Raw genomic sequence first — 12,123 nt, forward strand, 5'->3', positions numbered from 1 at the left:
GTAATCTACCGGCGGGATCTGCAAAATCCCCCGTGCTATTTAATTGAAACGCGTGCGCCTACGTGCCGCAGATCCCCGAAAACTTTCCGACCCGCTCGAGCCGAATGATAATAGCGAAATTTCGGAACTGCGGGTCGTGACCTTCGTCCCCCTTTCATCTCTCCGGTATTATACCGATCTCTCTGCAATTGAAATTTTCGGACAGCTCGAACCCCAAAGTCGTCCGAACGTAGAAATCCCCTTTTACAAATTTTTATTTCCCGTCTATCAATTTTGCGGAAGGGGACTCTACTCTGGTTTCAAGAAAATTCTGTTCGAAATAGTACACTGGCTGCAAACAGTATTGCAGATTTCTGACAGTAACATTAAACGAATATAACTTCCTCTTAAATAAATTTATAAAAATACTTAAAACATGAGAAGGATAGACGACAATCACAACAGTTGAAATAATCTGTATTTAATAGCTAAATTAGCTGTCCGAATAAAACCTGAAGATAGAGCCTCAAACATCAGCTTCGTATCTCAAAATAATGTATTATTCTACAGGTATTGTGCAAGTTTATTAACCTGCAGACTTTGGAAAAGGAAGCATGTACCCACTCGGTTGAAAATTTACAACTTGCCCTACATTTACTTCGAAAGTTAACCAATGGTAGGAGAAAGCTAATATTTTACTTCGACCTCTCGAAGTGTTGGAGAGTATATAAATTTGTTCAGTTAGGAATGTTCGCAACGAGCCCAACAACATGTTGCAATTTTCCCTGAAATTCGGGTAAAAAGTGGCTTCCATGAAATTATTTTCCCCGCACAATTTCCTTACATTATTTGTGACGAAGAAGTGAAGACAACCCTCGATGGGAAAGCTATGCATTTTTTAACAGGAAAATCCAGCCACTCAGCTTCCATGGAACTCTAAAGTAAAAAGAAGTACTCACCTAATTGAAAATTTACAACTTGCCCTACATTTACCGGGAAAGTTGGACCAAGATAGGAGAAAACTAATATTTTACTTGGAGTTCGAAGCGCTGACCGGTATATAAATTTGTTAAACGCTTAGAAACGTCCGCAATGAGCGAGACAAGCTGTTAAAAGGTGGTGAGCTAAAGAGACTGTACACTCTGCCCAGGGGAATTGATGAAAGTTCAAGGAACTATTCCCAGCAGGGTCGCAAGGGGTAGTCGGTTTTAATAAGCTAGGTATTTTCGTAGCATGAACAGATATTTGCCTCGGAGGAGCACAGTCAGAGTCATTCCCTAGAGCAAATCTGAGATCCAGCCCGGATAAGCCCGCAGCGAAGGCGAAAACGTAAATCGAAGTCGAATCCGATATTCGGCCGAACGTAAACGGCCCGGCAACCGGGGTCGTAAAAAGGCAATTCGTTCCGGTTGGCAACGCGGAAAAAGTATAAGAGGAAGTATAATTCGCGGGAGGCACACACGGCAACTCTAACCGCGCCAAGGCCGGTTAACCTCTAATTAAGAGAAATGACTTCGATTATGGGTTAGAACGGTGTAACACCGCGGACATCCTAGGACACAACTGTGTCTGTCAGTCGTGCCATTTTTAATTTTGAACCTCGGACGTCATTTTTCCTTTCAGAGAAAATCGTTGTGACACATCTCAGTTCTTCGATTTCTGTTTTATTCATGTCAAATGAAATCTGTTTTAATCCAGTCGTGTTTATTTTGTAAAATTACTCATATCGATTGAGACTTCTCTGTTAAAAAAAAAAGTTATTCTCTTTGTAATATTTTAGTGAATAGGATCTCGAGGAGGGCGGAGTTAATAGCGTTGACGTGTGCATGTCACGTGACCCCGCCTACCGCTCCATTGGTTGTCAGCTAGTCCAGAGTCACGTGATCGAGTATAGGATATAACACTCCGCGCAGTCTAATTCCTTCGAACATAGAAAACGTTGTATGAGAAAGTGTTTTGTTTGTACATGTCGATATTCTGTCTTCAAGTAGAACTTACAAAAATAAATCTTTTTCTATTTGGAGGGAATCTGTGATGGATGACAGTGAGTTTACTGCACGGCCTCTACGCGCAGACGATAGACATTAATATTTGTTAGCGGGCGGTAATGGCGGCCGGAAATCGAATGCAAAATTCGTGTTCATACGAAAGTCCGTTCGCGACAGGTATTTACGCGTCGCAGGACACGAAGTTTGCACGTCCGCTAACAGTCAACGCAGGCATACCAATCCACCGCTAATTACTGTTGGTAATCAGATGTCTGACCAACGCAGCAAATTGGCTAGTTACCAGTTGCGCCAACAGTCAATACTGCGCATCGATCGCGAGTCTCGCATCGGCGCGGCAAGTATGTAGTCTGTTGATATCCGCAAACAATTCACGTTGATTTTCGGTTTGCATTCACCGTCACTTCCACCGCCGCCCTCCCCTCCCCTCCCCTCCCCTCCCCTCCCCTCCCCTCCTTTCACCCCCTACACGCAATGACGTAACATGTTTGACAGCGGTGTTCTAAGGAATTTGAATTTCCTGCTCTCTCTTCTAATAATTCATCACAGTTTCTGCAAAATGTAACTGTAACTTCTGAGTATGTAATTAAACAATCTCAACTAGAACAAATGTTCCAGGTTGTATATAGAAATCTAGCGAAATTCATTAAATTTGATGACCATAAAATAAACACGCCTACCTTGAAAGCAGCCGCTGTTTCAATTGACGCATTATCGAGTCATCGGTCGTTAAGCTGGTAAACAGACCTAATCTAAGTAGTAAAATGAAGAAGCAGCTTCGTCGGCCGAGTCCAGTGAACAAAAGTAGCTCTAGAAGACCAGAGAGTAACTTCCCAATAACCTACTAGCCTACTCTACTCTCGCGAGCGAACCTCATAGGAGTCTGCTGTCAGAGCGACGCTATTTATCGACATCCTAAAGCCCGCTCAATGAGACGTGCGCAGATAAACATAATGTCCCTGTGCTTCATCTTGGAACTCCTGAGAGTAGATTCTCTGACCGTCGACAAATCAATAAGCTGTCATTAGTTCACGCGAAAAATTCCCCAAGAAATATTTATTGCACGTCTTTAACGTTGGGCAATTTAAAATTAGTTAGAACTACATATTCACTTATTATATGTGATCATTTATTCCATAAATTTTCTTCCGCTAGTGCTGAATACATATGGTTAAATGCTTTCTATTAAGGGCAGTAACTCGAATAAAAATTTTCCTCCACAATTGCACCAAACTGGAGCAAAATAGGAATTTATTTCCTTCCTTAGTAGACACGAGAGAATAAAATTAATGTATCAATATTTTCAAATGATTTCAATTTTTGTCATAGACGCATAAAATACGAGGCAAACCGCAAAAGTTAAAACCTGAGTTCCCCCAAAGCACGCCACCGCCAACACTTCCCGTAAGTTCAAACCGACACAAATAATTAAATAAAACTATGGATTACGAGCCGACACACCTCGAGCTTCCGCACAATAACCCGAACCTCGAAAATTTGAAAGTTAACCCATCGCAAGTAACTGTACACATCCAAATCTGCGTCTGCTAAGTGTTCGTCACGCGCATTTGCCTACAACCGGCGACCCGTCTAGCTTCGAAGAGTTATTCTGCAGGCGACTGCACACTACAAGTCCACGAGGAGCTCGTGAACAGGCGAACGCGTTAAGAGCGAATCCCAGCGCAGCCGGGAACTTCCGGTTTCGAGTATTCCGCGAGCGGTTTCGAAACTGCCGCGGCACATCTCGAGGAAAAGACAGACAAGGTCGGGAATCGTTGCGTTTATCGTGGAACACGGTGTCATGGACGAAAATATATTGCCCAGGGAAGAATTCAAGGCTGCGAGGGTTTATTGCCTTAATATTAAACTTGGCCCTTTTATCTTCTTCCGCGATGGCCGCCCCGAGGTGAAGTAAGGAGAGGAGCCGAGCAAGCACAGGAGAACTCCGCGGAAATCTTTACTCCCGCGAAAGCCGCTTCAAAGATTTACAACTCTCGCGGCCGAGCTTCTCGCGGTGGCGTTAACCACCCCCCCCCACCAGGGCGCGATGTCGCCCTACGCGAAGGGCGCCAGCAGAAATATTCGAGTTTATTCGAAAATTATGCGAGAACTTCTTCCACCCCCTCTCCGTTCCCGGTGATGTATTCGCGTTGTAAGCGATCGCCGCGTCGCCGCCGTCGCCGGGAGACTCTCCCCATCTTCCGGTATTAATGTGATTCTCTGTATAATTCAGACGGTATCGCGGTCGCAACGTTACAAAGCTAATGAGTTATTCCTCTCATCATCGTCCGGGCGTGCCATACGTGGCCGCCGGGCCTCGGTTAGGAAACTTCGTCTACGCGATTGTTATTACGTCGCAGAACTTCCGTGGGTCGCAAGGCTGCGACAGGCTGCTTCGAGCAAGAAATTGCCGTTCGGCATTCGATGGTTTTGCCGGTGTTCCTTGGTCATTAGCCGCGGAAATTAGTTCGGCACCCGTTATAGTTTGGAGATCCTTCAATGCTCGAAATAATCGACGAGACCGGTTACGAATACACGGTACATTCAACACCGTCTCAAACTGATCTTTTTACGGACATACTAGTAACGCCATTTATGAGATGGCATTTATCGCTACACAATTCTTGGCAGAATTAAATCACCACTGTCATTAACCACTCGTCATATTCGCGAAATTTGCCGCCTGCTTGGCAGCTCGCAAAATGGTCACCGAAGGGGACGTATTGTAAAGAGGTGAGCACGATAAGACAGGCGGTTACCGAGCAATTAAACCAGATAACAAAAGAGGAATTCCCCAAGGCTTTCAAAGCACTGTATGAACGTTCTACCGAGTGTATAGCTAGAGAACGAACGTATGTAGAAAACTAAACAATGAACATTTTTTAATCAACAGAATTCAATTTTTCATTACACCAGTCTTGGAACTTTTCAAGCATACTGTGTATACTGGTGTTTTCATTTTCGAACGTTGTTAACGCAAAAGCTGCGAACAAGGCTTGACACCGGTACAAGTGTTTTTAAGAGCGTTTTAGTTGTTAGAATATCAGACCGATGATTTGAAAAATTTAGGCTACTTCGTTGACGAACACCGTGCAACGCTTTAAACGATCATTGGGATTTCTGTAACCTTTTTCGACCACAATTGGCGGCGGTATTGTGTGTGACAATGTTTGCTGTGTATTCCAAGGGGGATTGCAAATATTGACCAGCATGAATCAACTCGCAGCATTAATTACCGGCACATTGCTCTTAAATTTCATTAACAAACACTATTACTTCCATGGAATTCATATTGCAGGGGAATGACCTCCATCGGAAAGCTTATTTGTCTTGGACGCGTTAATTTTCGGGTGTGCAAACAATTATTACTGCATTGAAAATTATAAGCGCCTGTAATGGACTGAACTATTCAAAATATAGTACAGTAACAAGTCCGATAGAGTACAATGAGCTTCATGTCGTATTAATACAACTGTTTAAATCCGAAATATTATATGAAAATCTGCCAGAAATTGGATCCGCAGTGTAACGATGATACAAGCTGTAAACAATCTAGTAGACGAGGCTCCCTAAAGGAGCTTAGGTAGAGCTAACGTTAATATTCAATAAAATTCAGCACGGTCTCATTTTGCTTTCAATCTACTATTTATCTTTCATATATTCGCTAGAGAAAAGTATATTTGCGCGAACTTCCTCTCCTATTGTACACTCGTTCATGCATACGAATCCCACATGGTCCGTGACAATTTGTCGTTAGAGCGATCCGAACGAAACCATTTTTAATCCCGCAACCTGTGGCAGAGAGTCTTCGAGTACGTGGGCCGACGGCTCTAAATTTCGAAACGTCCTTGCGAAAATTAATTAACAACACGTCCGTGGGCCGTCGTCGCCGGGAACCGATAGGTCATGCACGTGTCGCCGGGCCGAATCGTTAATCTACGGTGACACGCGTGGCCTGCTCCTGTATCGGAAATAGTGTTCGAGGGTGCGTCCTAGGATGCAACCAGAAAATGGGAGCGGAGACCCGACCCACGGAGAAGAAAGGGGATACAGACTGGCATTCTGATGGTCGATCAACCCAACTCCTTCGACCTACAGTTTAGGTACCATCCGACGGCAATGAATTGCAGTAATGTCCCGACATAGGTGAAAGAGATGTGCACGATGGTTGTGGCAAGTTCATCCTCGCTAGGTTATAAGAGCCCGACACCATATCTGAATTCTCCAGTATCCAAACGCGCATTGCACTTATAATTAGTTCTACATGTCTATCCTATTGTACGAGTCAGTAAATATTATCAGTAAAGTCTTGATGGAAGTCTCGGGTCCGTGCTGTGACAAAGATCGTGTAGGGCTACTGTTTTCTTTCGACCGCGCCGAATGTAGTGGCATCTTGAGTTTCTCAGCCCCTTGCGGGGTATGCCACCGAGCGGAGGGGTCAGGTGAACTGACTAAGATCGTGTAGCTCCGTTCAGCTTACAATTAGATCAAGACTTCACCGTAAATATGATCCAAACCGTGTCGTATTTTCCTTCTAATATAGAAAGCGTCACGACCATTTGTCAAAAGTGTCATAAAAAAATCATTGGAAACAAAAAAATTGAGAAGACATCAATCATAATACTGATAATCTTGTGTGTCGATTTATGATGAAGAAATAATTATCGCGTTCAAACCATTGTATCGATGAACATATGCGTTCATCTTCTAACGTACGGCTGTGATACAATTCGAAAAACGAGGAAAGAGAGAGAGTTAGGTTACCGCATTGTTATGGTGGAATTACGTCAGACTGTTTCAATGGCTCATTCTCATATCGCGGTGCGGAGGATCATCCCCCGGTTTCCATTCGCTCTTCCTCGGGGAGGCCCAGACCGCAGGGGCTCCGCGAAAACAAAGTAAATGAAATCGAAAATCCGTATAGGGGCTGCACGTGCATCTGCAATGCGGCCTCGAGCTTGGCAAGAGTCGAACCCCATCTGACCAAACGTTACCCTCCGCCTCCCCCTCGCCACTTATTCTCCTCTCTAATCCCCTGTTCATCTCTATCTCGCGGGACAGAGAGAGAGAGAGAGAGAGAGAGAAAAAAAGGTAATTATCGGTCGAGTCCCAGGATAGCGAAGGAAATTGGTCGAGTGGTATACCCGAGCCGCAATGAGGAGAAATTGATGTTCCTACGTTTGTAACACTTCCGATCGTCGGAAGGGATGCAATAAAGTCTCGTTATTCTTGGCAACCTTATCTGGACAAACACAGATATCGTTTTATCATGCCTCCCGGGAAAGATCTCCAATATTTATTATTTATGCGAGCGTGACCCATCGCGAGATTGCCATCATGTCACAAACCGGTAACACATTCGCGACCGATGACGTAATTGTGTTTGTAAAAATCTATAACCGAGCTGACGTAATTTCGCATCGTTTTGTATTTATAGACGGGCATGTAGTTGCGTGACTCACGTTACTCGCCGCAGGAATTATTTAACAATTTGTTTCGACTTCGACAGATCCGTATTCATAAATTTTCAACTTTCTCTGACTACGTTTATAACACACGAATCTCGTCCAGTCTCGAACAACAGGTGGTTACAGGCATGATATTATACGGCAATATTTTTCACTTTCGTTGCACAGATTTTTGGGGATTGTACGCGAATCCCGGCTATATGTCACATGCTTCAAAAGCGTTGGGAGTTCTCAGTACTCTTTTTGGATCGGTAATTAGTTTCACCCTCGGTAGTCCCTTCTGTCAATTTGACACATTTTCCACGGATCCTGTGCGAATTCTATGACCTCATTCTATTAATCGTAAACTAAGCGAACAATCCTGATTCACCTTTAAACTTATCGCACCTTACCGTGTTCTTTCATTTTCGAAAGAGGAATTTATAAAATTAACCTCTTGACGTACAAAGATACGTCATACGTTTCTTATGGGACACATTGGTAACATATTGTCTAATATTAGCAGCAAATATTACCAGCAACGTGTCTATTATCGGCCCAGGATCATAATATGTTTCGAATTTATCCACGGGAAGCCTATTAATAGAATTTATCATTATGTTGTACTAAAAGGATACTTAAAAATCATGTTTTATATTTTAATACCATACGATATTATTGGATTACGTTATTGGGGGTGAGTAGTTGATTTACGATTGAAATTAAAAAATCCTTATGAGATAATCGCCGGTAAATAATGTGTTAAGTTTACACAACCGACAACTTGAAAACTGAATGGTACCCATAATTGCACCAAATTTTATTTCACCCTCCGTGCGCTATGCCGGAGTGATTCGTGATCCGTACCGTTATGTACAATTTGACTCCGATATAAGATGGCGCTTTTCATTTCGAAATAAGACGAAATTGAAGAAAGAAAGAAATATTAGCTCCTGTATCTTACAAATGTTGTAGACAATTTTTATTCTTCTAGTTGTATTCTTCTAGTTCCACTGTTTACGTAGTAATTGTGTTTGCCGAGTCGGATAGTCCGAGTTGTTCAGAAGGGACAGCTTTAAAGGAGAGATCCGGAACGGCCTTTCGGCTTTAACGCGAATCAGCTCCCCGAATAAAGTGTTCGCTCCCCGCTCCTTCGGCCGACAGGGACGACAGAATTTCCAATAATAAATGATAAAGCGCTGGGGTGAATCCGATCCGCTCGCGAACGTGATAAATCTATTTCGTCGTTCCAGTGCCAGCCGTGAATTATTAGTTTCGCGGAGTTCGCACCCGTTGATGCTCTTCCGAACCCCTTTTGATGGACCGCCGACTGTTTTTTTCTCCCGGCAATATAGCAAACGGAGACTGTCGGTCAGAATAAGTATTGCTCGTATAGAATGATAGAGTCGAGAGGGGAATTCGATATTACGGTGGAACTTCTAATATTCATACAGCAAGGAAATTCGACACTGCTTTCGTATGAAAACATTCTTATCATTTCAATAATCGTAGAAGAAGAAAAATCAGAAACGAGTTATTTTCTTAAATCGTTAGATAATGAAATAAAATAGACAGGAACGTATACAAAATATACGCGTATCGTGTAACGCCGACGACGAGATAATACATTTGATCGTCAAACAGGTCAACGAACCGAAATTACAGGTTGCATAGAACTCTCCTGTGACGTTTTTACGTTATCGGATCTGAAATTACTAATTTTCCACCATTGTTTCCCGAACGAGCCGTTTCCCCCGATTCGATTTTCATCTTTCGGCCGTAGCGTCAACAACGCGGATCAAAACGCGATCAGAACGATTGCGTCAGTTAATTATCGGGTCGTCGAGCGTAACGTGACTTAATGAGACGTCACTCGTGTAATTGGCGAAGTTGCGTGATAACGACCGAACGAAATCGCAAGGAATTTAGATCGCGAGCGACACCGTTTCCCTCCTCCCGTGCTCCGTTTCGTTCTTGAATTATTTTTCTTCGGCAGGGCACCCCCCTCCCCCTGATTAATTGCCAATTATTTCTCTAATTGCCGCGATTTCTATCCCGGCTCACGATGGATTTTTCCTATTTCGTAGCGGACCGAGTCGATTGAGAGAATTGCCTCCGAGCCCGATTGTATATATCTTTCTTAACGGTTTCCTTTAATAGTCGTGCAAAAGGGGGTGGGCGCGAAAATCGGAGCAGGGTCAGTTCCGACCCAGATTTAATTTATACGTTCGTCAAACATCAAAGAACTCCGGAAGATATTAATTTGAACGCTAAATCTGCAGAGTACTAAAGCGAACTATTTTGTTTTACTTTAGAAAAATAACGAGGGCGTATATGTTAATAATTTTAGCAATTTTTATTGTGCTATATGTTGTTTCTATTGCAGTATATTGATTCGTAGAATGAATGTGATGTTACCAAATCTGCGATGCAAATACAGTTACATTGCATTTACATACATTTCCCTTGCATATGCGTTTATATACCCCTTAATTCAAGTATTTTAGTATTTTCCTTTTATTTATATTGTACCGTGTCATTTGAAATATTTAATGTCCCAAGTGTCATGTGTATTAGTTACTGACAAGGTCTTTGTATAGGAGAAACTAATACGTTAAAAAACGGAATCACAATATAAGGGACACATACTATTTCACTGGTTTTTTGGAACAAAAGAATACTATTGTAAGAAACGCAGAAAATTGATTCGATGCATTATACCTTTCAACAAACGTGCATGAGATGTAAGTGCTGCTATCAAGGTTGTTTCAACAAAGCTACGTGTAATGATGACTGGTACGCGAACAAGGAAACGGAGAAAGAACGAATAATTCCCTTCGGTCGAATGATAGAGACTTCTAAACGCATATTGACGCGAATCTGCTCGAGCACAATGTACCACATCATTCCGAGCCGAGTCGACCAGCTAGAAAGTAAGAAGATAGTAGTACGGAGGCGAGAAGTAGCACGATTAATTAATATCTCAAAGCCGGTGAGTCATTCACTTGACTCAGTCAATGAAAGGCTTGTGCAATTGCAAATTAAGAGGTCGGCCGAGGAATTCGTTCGTGGCAGGAGCCCTCTTATGTCTCAGCTATCCGCAAGGCGGATTCCGGCCGCGTGTCCGTCAGAAAAGACGCTCGTTTCGTTGTAAAAACCTTTGCACAAGCCTCTCTCGACCTTTCCTCTGCCATTATCTCAATTTTGCACAACCTTACGGTTGCCGTTTCTGTTAACTCTCGCCCTGATAGCAATATATCTCATTCTCACTGCAACGCTGTTACAAATCAAATACACCTTAAACTCATTTTCTATTTCAATTACAATTCTGTCGTAAATAAGCGCGTTGTTCGAATCAAGTTAAATCCCATTTAAAAAGAAACTGAAAACACGTTTGAAAAAGGAAACTTTTAATTTAACGCGTTGAATCGACGCCATGCTTGAATCCTCCAGTTCGAAACTCGGAGTAAGTAACAATGGTAGAGGAAAGTCGTTGAGAAAGAGAATTCGTTTTACTTCGCAACATTTGTCTCTAACTTAATATTAATTAGAGATTCGCGCGTGGGAGCGGATCTTAATCTGAAGTATTTTTCAATAGCTATTTTCAAGATGGCAGAGAAAGCGACGCTTGAAATCTTGATCTCGATGAGTCATCAGCGTACGTCATTTTTCACTCGCAGAAAGTTTCATACAGCCCGGTGACCAGCTGTATTAGACTCTCCGTAACTAGTTTCTCTTCCTTCAAATTGAAAACGAAAACGGAGAAGTGACATCTCTATTCAACACCGAATGTCTGACGCGGCTTCCACGAAGTTCATTCCAGACCTTGTCTAATCTAGAAAAATAATTGCCAAACTTTTATATAGCATTCTTTTCTTATATATTTTATAGAGCATTCTTAACTAATTTACAGGTTTTCACCCTGTTACGATAAAATGTTTACAAAGTTGCCTGGAATCACCTTGACCTAGTCACCTTTGTCTCTTAGATCTAGCGTTAATTACCTGCATTATATCGACTCGAGGCGACAGATATAGGAGAACAGATAAAACAAACTCGCGTCGAAGCACCTCGAGCATTTTCGGCGAACGTTATCTCTCGTTTACCTTGGGGATTTCTTTTCGCGCGAACTCCACCTCCTCTTCCTCGAGCAGTCTAAATCCGGGAATGGAGCTTATGCGAAAAAAAAAAAATGGGTCAACTTCCGGTCGCGGAGGTGCTGAAAACGAATTCTCGCGAGCATCGTCGGCAAGTGCTGGCTGATGTTTGCAGCGAGGATTAATTCGCGAAATCCCGGCCTAGAGGATCGTCGATTCAGCAGCGCGGAAGCTGTTTTCTGGAAGCGCGTGAGTCACGGGCAGGTGAATCGCGGGCTCGCGTAAGTCGCGACGGCTGTTCTCGACGAAAACGTCGGCGATGTGAGTCAGTAACGCGTGTACCGTCTAGCCAAGTTGTCGGTAAACCCTGAAATACGCGCCAAGGAAAACAGCCGTGCGAGCAAACAAACCGCGTCCGATGCAAGGGAAATTGTTAGGAATCCGTCCGTGTTCGCTTCCGTAAGTTGATCTCTTCGTTTACTAAACGGTCGAGGAAAACCAGATGGCAATTTTGGTGCATTTTAAGTCACCTGACAGACGACTGATAAACAGTTCAGTCTAGGAATGTATAGTACAAATTCACGGAACCAGATA

At 43.0% G+C, this 12,123-nt stretch overlaps 1 protein-coding gene across 9 annotated transcripts in view; it reads left to right on the top strand.

Moving 5' to 3' along the window:
* The window catches only part of LOC143353690 (uncharacterized), a 205,786-nt gene that overhangs the window by 167,179 nt on the left and 26,484 nt on the right, over nucleotides 1-12,123 (top strand). Inside the window, exon 1 of one of the 9 annotated variants that reach the window (XM_076787194.1) lies at nucleotides 11,885-11,988. The exons of the other annotated variants lie outside the window; for them this stretch is intronic. The gene's annotated coding sequence lies outside the window, so the exon portion shown is untranslated. Of the gene's footprint in view, nucleotides 1-11,884; nucleotides 11,989-12,123 lie in introns of those variants that run through there. 9 annotated transcript variants of the gene reach the window in all.

Source organism: Halictus rubicundus, chromosome 4 (genome assembly GCF_050948215.1).
Source record: "Halictus rubicundus isolate RS-2024b chromosome 4, iyHalRubi1_principal, whole genome shotgun sequence".
Lineage (NCBI taxonomy): Eukaryota > Metazoa > Arthropoda > Insecta > Hymenoptera > Halictidae > Halictus > Halictus rubicundus.